This window comes from Zootoca vivipara, chromosome 7, assembly GCF_965207765.1.
Source record: "Zootoca vivipara chromosome 7, rZooViv2.hap1.1, whole genome shotgun sequence".
NCBI lineage: Eukaryota > Metazoa > Chordata > Lepidosauria > Squamata > Lacertidae > Zootoca > Zootoca vivipara.
Window position 1 is genome coordinate 55,067,268 of NC_142590.1, and position 10,619 is coordinate 55,077,886.

Below are 10,619 nucleotides of genomic sequence, written 5' to 3' on the forward strand. Positions count from 1 at the left end.
TCTCAAATGCAAGAAAACCGTCACCAACCCAGGGAAGTTTGTGCTGTGAGTCAAGCCAGGCAAACAGGCTACAATTTGTTAGTGGTACAGTAAATGTATCTCCTGGCCCTATAGTTTTGCATGCTTAATTACTCCCTGGCGGATTTGTCCATTTTTTGACTTTGATTCGATCGAATTAAAAGGATCTCCTAATTCTGACATTGAGAGAGGGAGCCTGTGGTCTCTAGATGTCGCTGGACTGCAACTCCTGTCACCCCTGACCGTTGGCCATGCTAGCTGGAGTGGATGGGAGCTGGCACCCAATGGCTGGGTGACCACAGGTTCACCTTCTCTGGTGGTGGCAGGGACACGGCTTGGGACCTTTCGCAAGAAAACATGCCCTACCACTGGGAACGTACCGCAACACAACTAAATGCACCTTGCATGCATTTGGACTTTAACTGTTTGCGTAGTGGAACCACTGAAAGTGGCACCTCCCAAAATGCTACACATATGTTTTCCAATCCAGCCCACAAACTACAAATTTCTAGCATTAGGTATACTGTCCCTAGACTTAAGGCAGCATTCCCATATAGATTGAACTGACTAACTTTGCCCTATCTACAAGTCACAAGATAAAACCAGGCATATGTAGCCAGCTTTATATGAAACATTTTAAAAACAACCCAGTTTAGTGTCTCATTCGTACCCAGCAGTGCCTGCAATCCTATTCTGTGCACCAGACCTCTTGTGTGTGCATGTGTTTTTTTCCTCCCAAGCCTCCCTCATACCATCTGTTGAAAAATATTGTGGCTAAGCGGGTGGGCTAACTTTTAGTGGATGTAGAGATGCATTGCAGCAGTTTGATGAAAGCTGGAGAAAGACTGAATTTTAACAAAAACATTAAATGGCTCTGTGTTCTTTTAGAAGGCAGTTCAGTTCTGAAACCAGGATCTGACAGGGTTCTGCATGCAGTGCTATTTGCAAAACCTGCTCCAGTACCAGCCCGTTTGCTTTCCTTTAACTGCAGCAGGAAAAATAAGTCTAACTTACAGTTGACAAAATATTGTTAGCATTTGCCATTATAGTCAGTATACTTACCTCAGGAATGGATTTGTGCTTAAGAGATGAGAGATGAGTTTGGAAGCTACATATCTTATTATTAAAGCCCTGTATAAACGTAACAGAAATAAAAGCCAAGAACACTTGGTGAGATGTTTCTTTATCAGGCTTGAATTTTCTCATAAGGAATAAATCAACTAAATAGGTTCCTTCCCTGAAAAGTCGTTGAACTGCCAGTAACTCATTCCTTGTTGTATTCTCTGTGGGCGCCCTTGTATAAATGCGGGTATGGTTTTCCCAGCAGACAGCAAATTGCTCACCCCTGCCCTGGAGCCATTTAAGGATGTGTATTGAGATGGGTTTAGGCAAGCTAAGGAAGCCTTTCCGAATTATTAGAAGCCTGGACTTTTCCTGCAGCAAGGTAGTCAACCTATCCCCAGTCCAGTATGAGTAGTACACTACCCCATCCTCTTGTAATGGATGGGGAAGGGGGCCTCAGCTGCAAGGGAGAGTTACGTGGTGTGCTCACTGCTTTTTCTTAACTTTGGAATCTATGCGCTCTAATGCAAGAGCACACTGCATTCAAAGAAGAAAACAGCAGAAACTGCTGGGACATTGCTACAGAGGGAGCGGGAGGGGGACATCTGCTGCTGTAGGCCCTTCTTTAAGGGGGTACTGCAGATGTAGAGAACCTTGGGCCTGTCAGATGCTGCTGGACTACAACTCCCATAACCCCTGACAATGAGCCGTGCTTGTTAGGGTTGATGGGAGTTGTAGTTAGGCAGCATCTGGAGGGCCAAAGTTTCTCCACTCCTTGGACTATGGGGACATCCCTGTGCTTCCAAAGGACTCCCGAGCATTGAAAGAATGACATAATTTGAAAATATCACAAATTGGTGAGTGTGAGGAGATGGCTGTCCCCACTAATCATGTCTCCTACTACCCAGTAGATGCTCAACTCTTCCACTATCCACATAGGTGTCAACTCCCTGGGGTCCTGGGTGCTTGGACACCCACAAAATTCCCCATGAAGGGACTGGACGCCCACAAATTTAGGTGCCAGGGCCACGCACGCTGCATGGCACCCATGGCCCCAGGCACCCATGGTTATGGGGCCAAGCTGCCGCTCCTGACTAGCCACATTCCACAGAACACTAAGAATTACACATTGCATGCTACCCAGGAGAAAGATTGCATTTCCCAGTTTTAAAATAGAAATTGAGTGCTGAGAATGTGCAATGTTCCTATACAGAGTTCTACCATGAAAACAACATCTGGGAGTCTGAACAAATGAGCAGCAAATGCTTTTATGCAAAATGAAAAGAGATCAGCTGGAAAGGCTCTTACCATTGCCGAATATTGAGGGAAACCAAACAAAGGAGAAAATGTGGCATGCCTTGACAGCTTCTTTAAGCACTGCTATAGAACAGACAGCCATAAGTAGACTTTATTGTATTTTATTGAAAAGGTTTATATCTCTGTCTCATGCACAGTATTTGAGGTAGCTTCCATCAACAGCAATGCGTTTACAATAAAATAACATCTAAGACTATTGTAAAATGCAACTATGAAACCAGGCACAATGCATATTGTGTTGTAGATACTACTTTTAGTTAAGTTTTCGGAGGCATACTGCCATGCCACTGTGAACACACCTGATGCCATTTGATCTTGGAAGCTAATGGGTGTTGGACCTACTTAGCACTCGGATGGGATAAAATATTCGAGAAGGATATAGCAGGCTTTGTCAAGTTAGGGGCAAGACACAAGGTTTCAAATACCATAGGGTGCTCATTGACTTTGGGGCCAGTTTGATAGTTGACTGCATCAGAAGACCTGATTGCATAGGCTAAAGTGAGAGCAAAAGAGAGAGAGAGAGAGAGAGCCATCTTTCTAATTTGAATTCTGCTCTTCCTTCTGTCTTACACCTGATAGCAGGTCCAGTTCTGCAACATAATATTTATGATGCTAGGAGACAAGCATTTTCCTGTGGAATTGCCTTTAGCAGTCCTCTTTGCCCCATCCAAGAGACTGACTATCTGAACAAATCTTCACTGATTTGATCCACTTTAAGAATTGAGTTTGGTGCAAGCAACACAGTCAGAGAAGTAGGCAGCCATTGTTGAAACATCATTTATAGTCTTCTTGACTGCTGAGATACAGGGACAGGGAACCTGTGGCCCTTCAGATGATGGACCACAACAACGTCCATCATCCCTGACCATTGGGCACACTGGTTGGGGCTGATGGGAGTTGGAGCCCAACATCTGGATGGTCACAGATTCCTAAACCTTATTCTAATTGTAGGACTAGTGAAAGAGCACACTGCCAACTTATCACAGCAGATATGGAACCTGTTCCCCTATGAGCTCATCCTGCATACCAGCCAGATGTAGTAACACCTGACATTTTGAACAGTTTCCTGTTCCTGACTCTAGAGGTTATTGAGATGTTGGCTCATGTAACCATATCATCTATGCCACTCAGTTACCCATTATACCATTCATGGCTTGTGTTGAAAACTATAATAGGTTTATTTCCATTTTTAACTTTAGAAATAGAGATCTGACCCATGTGTCTGTTATGCAGATCCTTCATGTTTTTGAGAAATTGCAGGCAGTTCCAGATGTTGTTGCCTGCCTTCACTGTTGCTAAGTTGAGCCAGCAAGTTCAAAGAGGAGGCAATCTCCATGGTTTATTTTGTGTGTGGCAGTTTGGAAGTAAAATGAACACCTTTACCTTTTGTGGAACATTAGAGTGGGGGAGACACAGACTCTGCCTTATGTGCTGATGATGGTACAATTACAGCAAAGGAAACATGATCTCGGACAATCCTGACATTGTCTTTCCACTCAATTACCACCCTGTAGAAGTGACCCACAGGTCAACTAGCATAACAGAGTCCTGACCCCTGCCATCGATCTGCCTATAATGACCTGGATTCATGTGTCTAAACAAGATACAACCCTGCTACCTGTCAGGAATATCCGAGGAGAGTGCCAGTCATTGATTTCCATTAGGGCTCAGCTTCTTGTTTACTGTGTTTCACCTGACTCATAATGACCTATTGCGGCCTTTCCCCTCATCCCAGCTGTAGCAGCTGCAAGAAAAAAAAACAAACCTTACTTTCACTTCCCGGAATGTAGAGAATGTGAAATGTGGAATATTGACTTTGACCTATAAAGGAAGCATGCCTTGCACCAGGCTTAATTCTATGCTAGCGTCAAAAGTCTTCAGCTAAGCAATAATAATAATAATGATAGTAATAAAATGTGAAATCCATTTTGTTTTACGCATTGCAGCTCATCTTAAATAAGAAGAGCCAGCAAGACTTTTCTGATAGTAAGAAATCCAGAATGTCATGTGGCTCTCCATTTAACCCAGGAGTGCCTCTCTCTTGATCTGTCCCTTTCAAGCAAATTTCATGGTATGATCATGATGTCAGAAGGCAGTCTTGGGCCCCCACCCCTTCGTGTTGAACCAATGAAAGCAGAGAGACCACCCTTTGCACTATGGAGGTTTCAAACACCACCAACAAATTATTGTGCTGCTTTCCGTTTGTTTTGTTTGTTTTTAATTTGTAAATATCCACACTCACACACACCCTGTTCCTTAAAGTCCTCCCCATTGCTCCAATACATTCTATGTAATTATTTGCCTTCTTTTTAAACAAATAAAAAAGGACATTCTGTGTTAATCTGCTTTCCAATAGATGAATGCATATCTGAGACTGTAAAGAATGATTTACAGCGAGTAGCTTTACAGACTACGGAGACATGTTTAATATATGGGACTGCATGAGCGATTTGAAAAAGGCCAAAATATTCAGAAATGTTTTTGAATCACTGTAAAGAAAACTGATTTTCTTTTTGTATAGAGAACACTAAACATAATAAAAATATTGTTCAGAAGAGATGCCAAGTACAACATTCATTTGTCTCCTACGCAAGAGAGGAAGAATGGCCCCGCAGCTAGGTTGGTAGCTGGAACTTGAAATGGTTAGACAGATCAGTTCCTTATTCATATCACTGAACACAGGGCTCTTGAGGATCAGGTTGTAGCTATCATTGCTGAAAATAGCCAAAAACGTTTCTTTTTGAAAAGGAGCAACAAAGACTAAATAAATAGCTGGCAGAGATGGTTTCATGGGCAAATGCTTTCTTAGCAAATTTCACATGCAAAATGGCTGACTTTCACATGCAAAAAAAAAAGCAGTGCTGGCATAAATGTTGGTATGTTTTGCTCACTATTTTTTCTTGTTTTCTGCAGTGCTCGAAGCCAAAAAAGCTATTAAATCAAATGTGAGTGATAAAACAGAACACTTTCAATATTAGCTTTCTTGTAACTATGTATGCATCTGCATCAAACAGTTCTGCCATATGTAGTGTTTTGTGGCTTCTAATGGAAATGCTCTGAAAAGTTATACGTCATTTATTTTTAGCATCTGGTTTACTAAGCCCAGTTGGCAAAATCAGCACCAGGTTGGAAGAAATTAAAGTTAACTGTATATTTGCTGTCAGTTGACTAGTAATATTAATGGTGGTGATATATATATATATACTTACATAATTCCTGGAATGTTCAAGGTACTTCATCCCCATCATCTCACAACATCCCTACGAAAACCCTGCAAGGTAGGTTGGCATATCACAAATTGCCCGATATGGTGCACGCTAAAATGTAACACCCATCACTTACAAACAAGTGATTATTATGGGTGAATGCTAAAAGGAGGTCCTGATGGGCTACGGTTTCCTGTGGCAAGTACACAAACCAAGAAACTCACATCATCTTTAGGTGGTACAGTGTGGCCACTTACGCAAAGTCAAAAGGAAAAGGAAAAAAAGAGGACATAGAGTTGCATAAAAATTGTATACGTTAATTTTTATGCTTAGGTGCAAATTTTAAAAATGATAACTCAACTTGAATACAAATACAGTACAGCCCACCATGGTTGGGAAGGCTGTGCTCAGGTGATCTTTGTGCCTGTTCGGGTTGTTTTCCAGATGTTAAGTGTCAATGGGCAACTTCTAGGCTGCTTCTTATGCTTCTTTCACTTTAAACAGGAGTTGGACTAGATAGAGCACTGCCTTCAAATGCCTTGTAAAGTAGGACACTTGGCCACCCTGGGGTAGTATGGAGTGAAACCGCCTTTTGATACAAGGGAGATACACAAAAAGTCAAAAGCTACCCTGATGCTTGAAAACATTGCAAGAGTGGTTTTCAAAGGCTGTCCTCCCGAGGTGCAGCTAACGATCTGTACTGCTTCGGTCATCTCTCTGCCCTTCTGCCATTTCGAAATGGCATATTCTACCTGACAAACGACTGCAAGGGGAAATCATATATAGGTGATGCATAAGCAAGCATCCATTTAGGAAGGAGCAAAGCCAGCTGCCAGTAAATGTACAGGAGCCGGAGAAGGTCTGAGTGAAATCTTGCCTTCTGGAAAATTATATTAACAGATGGAGCAGCCCAGAGATTGGAAGACCCTGGTGCTCTGTTAAATGGTTATGGGTGTTTCTTCCTACACACACCCACACCCCAAGTGCTGCTCTCTGTTCAGTAGCTGCACAGCTTTTTTCATTTGAATAACTGCTCAGTGATGTGAAAAAAGATTGCTTGCAATGGATGATTAGAAGATGGGGAGCATGGAGGGCCTTTTCTGTCAAGAACTCAGAATGCAAAATGCTTTCAAAAAGGCAGGAGTTCTCATCTGCACTCTGAAGGCGCAATCTTCCTTCCCAGTCCCCATTCAATCCATGCTGATGACAACCCACTCAAGGGGTGTCGTGTTACCATAATAGTTAAATATCATTTCACTCCCCAAGGCAATCCAGTTAGATCCCAGCTGCTCTCTATTTCAGGAATAGCACAATCTAAGTAAAAGCCTACGAAATAGACCTTATATTGATTGCTCCTGTGAGCTTCTGCCTGCTCCTTTAAGTTTCTCATCCCATGGATCCACTCAGATAACAGCCCCATTGTACCTAAGAGCTGAGCTCTGCTTGGCAAATGAGCACTGGGTCATGACTTTAGACAAAGGAGGACTTTGTCCATCCCAGAATTCTCATTCCAAAATATTACACTGCTCAGTGTCAATGACACCAAGGAATACAGATTCATTTTCTACGATTTTATATCTCTGACTATGAATATAGTGAGGGTCTAACAAGAACATACAAAGATTCCCACTGGAATTAAGTCAATGGCCCATCTTGTCCAGAATCTTGTTCTAACAGTGATCAACCAGACACCCCTGGAAAGGTCTCAGATTGATATGCTCCTGGATAATGGAGATTCCCAATGTGCGGGCAGAATTCAGCTAAGTAGTTGACATTCATAATTCATGGAATGAGGTCTGTTCATGCAACAGGACTTTTACCCCTTCTCCATTGCTCAAGCCCCCTAAATCTACTCTGGAGGGTTGGGGGGGGGGACCCAGAACAGGTTTCTGAGGGTCCGTGGGATGAAAGTCCTACTGCATTTCTCACACACATACCCCACTTAGCACAATACTGAATTCCATCCTTAGTTTTCTCTGATGATTTGTGGGCGACTCATGCTAATTGACTACCTGGGGCTTCCCATCTGTGTCCATTCCTAATTCTATAGAAATAATATTATTGATGCAAATGCTTATGAGAGCTGGTAGTGTGGCTAAGAGAATAAGCAATGAATCTGGAGGTCCCTAGCTCAAATTTCACCTCTGCTGTGAACTAACTGTATGGCCTTAAGAAAGCTGCTGCCGCCACCCCTACCCCTGCAAAATGAAGCATTGGAAAATTGACTTACCTTGCAGGGTTGCTTGTAAAGCTTACAAATAGATAATGCATCTAATGCACTTTGAAAACTTGAAAGCTCTATACAAGTACAATAAAAAAAATTGCAGGTGACCTTTTAAAAGAAGCACCTTGCCTTCCCTCACACATGTACAATGATCTTCTAGGATGATTTCTGCTATGAAACTTTTGTGTCATGTAAAAACAAAGAGTACACTTCTTGCTTCAGAAATATTGTTTATACCCTTATGCAAATGTATGCAAATCTACATCATTACATGGAAGAAGGAACTTGCATGAGGAATCCTGAAGATGTATCTCTTTACTCTGCCCTGTGACACATCATCAGACAGACAGACAGACAGATGGGCCCATCTCATTCTTATGACTGTAGTTTGTTTTAAACTGTTTATAATATTGTCCTTTTTCATTGCTGAAACTCTTCACTATATGGCCTGCCACCACTGCCTCCTACCCTCTGTTCCCTGAGTTTGTCCCCTCATTTTTTTTACCTAAGGCTGGCCTTGAAGTGCTTTATGATCTTGAAGGTCCCTCCGTATACTATGAGTCTCTGAAAGCAAAGGAAATATGAAAGCATGTTAAACTGACGTCTCTTATAGCTCCTTTTCAACCCAGATCTCCCTCCTCCATTTCAGGCCTGGCAAATGAGCTGTATGCAATGCCTCTTCTCCCCTTATCTTGGCCAGCACCGTGCAGCTCTCCTCCTCCTCCACCTCTAGCCTTCCTCTGTGCAGCTCTTAACAGCAGGATCCCAAGGGCAAAGCCTTGAAGTGGTGAGGGTGGGAAACAGAAGAGCCTATTTAGCTAATGAAGTTGTAATTGCTTCAGATCTGACTAATCGGATGAAGATATCAGAGTCTCCCACACCCCGTTCAGCTCCAGCGATGCCCAGGCAAAACAATGCTCTGGGAAGGAATTGGTTTCTTTTACAAATCCCAGCAGCCTAGGATTCTTTCAACAAGCTTGTCAGGTCTCAGGGCTTGATCTGGAGTTCTAGCTGCCTCCTCGGGCTCTCCAGGGAGGAGTAAAATATCAGATTGAAGCAGAGAAGCTCCTTTCTACTTGGCTCAAAAGGTTCCACTGTTCACTCTATCTGCCCATCAAACGCCACCCTGAACCCACCAAGCACATTCAGCCTCCTCTAGTCTCCATCCTACTGGTCTTCCAGGCACCATCTCTTTACACCAACACCCTGCCCTGCGGAAATGCACAGGAAGGGCCAGGTAGCAGTTTGGCTATGGATTAGAATGGGATGGGATGGGAACCTGTGCTCCTCCATTGAATGCAACCCAAAGACCCATATGAAGAGAGAACGGGAGTCTTGACGTTGCCCATCAACTGCTAGAACCTGGACTGAGAACTAGTCTGAGAAAATGCACATCACCTGTCACACAGTTTCCCCCACTAATTACAGTACATATTTCAGATGATAGGTAGATATATAGATTAGATAGATAGATAGATAGATAGATAGATAGATAGATAGATAGATAGATAGATACTTGGCATCTGTCTCAAGATATACTGGAGCGCACTTCCGGGGGTGAAGTCAAACCACTGGAGAATCACAGCAATGCTGCCTTCCGTATTGTTTTTGCTATGTTAGCAGCACCGAAGTGACCTCTCCAGGGCACAAGCCTGGGCAGTGTGTGTGGAGGTCCTTGGCTGCCCAGACAACAAGACACTGGGCTTCGTTGATGTGGTCCAAAGGAAAGCAGAGCAATACGTTTGGCACCAGCTAGACTCCATGAGTTGCCAGAAGGAAGTGTACAAGGCACCATTCAACCGTTTAAGGGTTCCACTCTGGATTTGTGAAGGGTTTACTCTTTAGACCTTTCTTCTCCCAAAGGCATCGGGTATGGATTTTCCCTCAGGGTTTACTCCTGAAGCCTTTTTCACAAATAACTGCAAGGCATCAGAGGTCTGGGATCAGAGTATTTCTTCTCTTACATGGCTCCCTTCCCAGGTTGATGAGCCCCATCTACCCCTCACTTCCCTCTACAACACATGCAGAAACCACCTTCTTGACCATTGGACCCAGTATTGGCCTCATCTGTTCAATCTGTCAGAGCCTGACTTCACAGGCAAGGGGAAGTCCCTAACTCACTGATGATTTGAGACACATCGGCTACTCTCACCTGGTTTAGCTGACCAGTCAAAGCCGTTTCCCAGGGTGTGGGGGTGGTCACATGCTGACAGCTTCTAGGAGCCACAGGTGAGAGCTGTGTGCAGGATGGGGACCAAAAGTGGACAGATTACCCCAGAAGGAGCATGACAGGTACTGCCCCTCCCCTAACACCCCATACACATCTATATGTGTTCATCAGTCTATGCCAATCTGTCTCCTCTTTTGTCACCTTTCATCCTCTTCTTTGTGATGCATGAGAGGCCACCTTGCTATAAACACAAATCAACCAGACAGAAACATAAGGAGCTGAAACAAAGGGAATTAAAAGATACCAATAAAACAGACAAGGGTTTTATTGTACATAGACAAGCCATTATGAGGGGGAGGGGGAAGGATGGAGTCTGTTCTGGTTCTAGAGAAATTACTTTGGGGCATTTGCTCTGCTGGGTCTCTAATCTTTCTCTCACACAAACACTGTGTGAAACTTTTAGAGGAAGCAGAAGACATTTATTAGTCGAGGCAACTGAACAGGGAATGGAACTGGCCTCGTCTTCATGATCGATGCCAGCAGCGATGTTTGCGGGCATTAGTTTGAGCCACTCTTTAAGGCAAAATAACCTTCCACGTTCTCCTCTGACCTCAGCCTACTC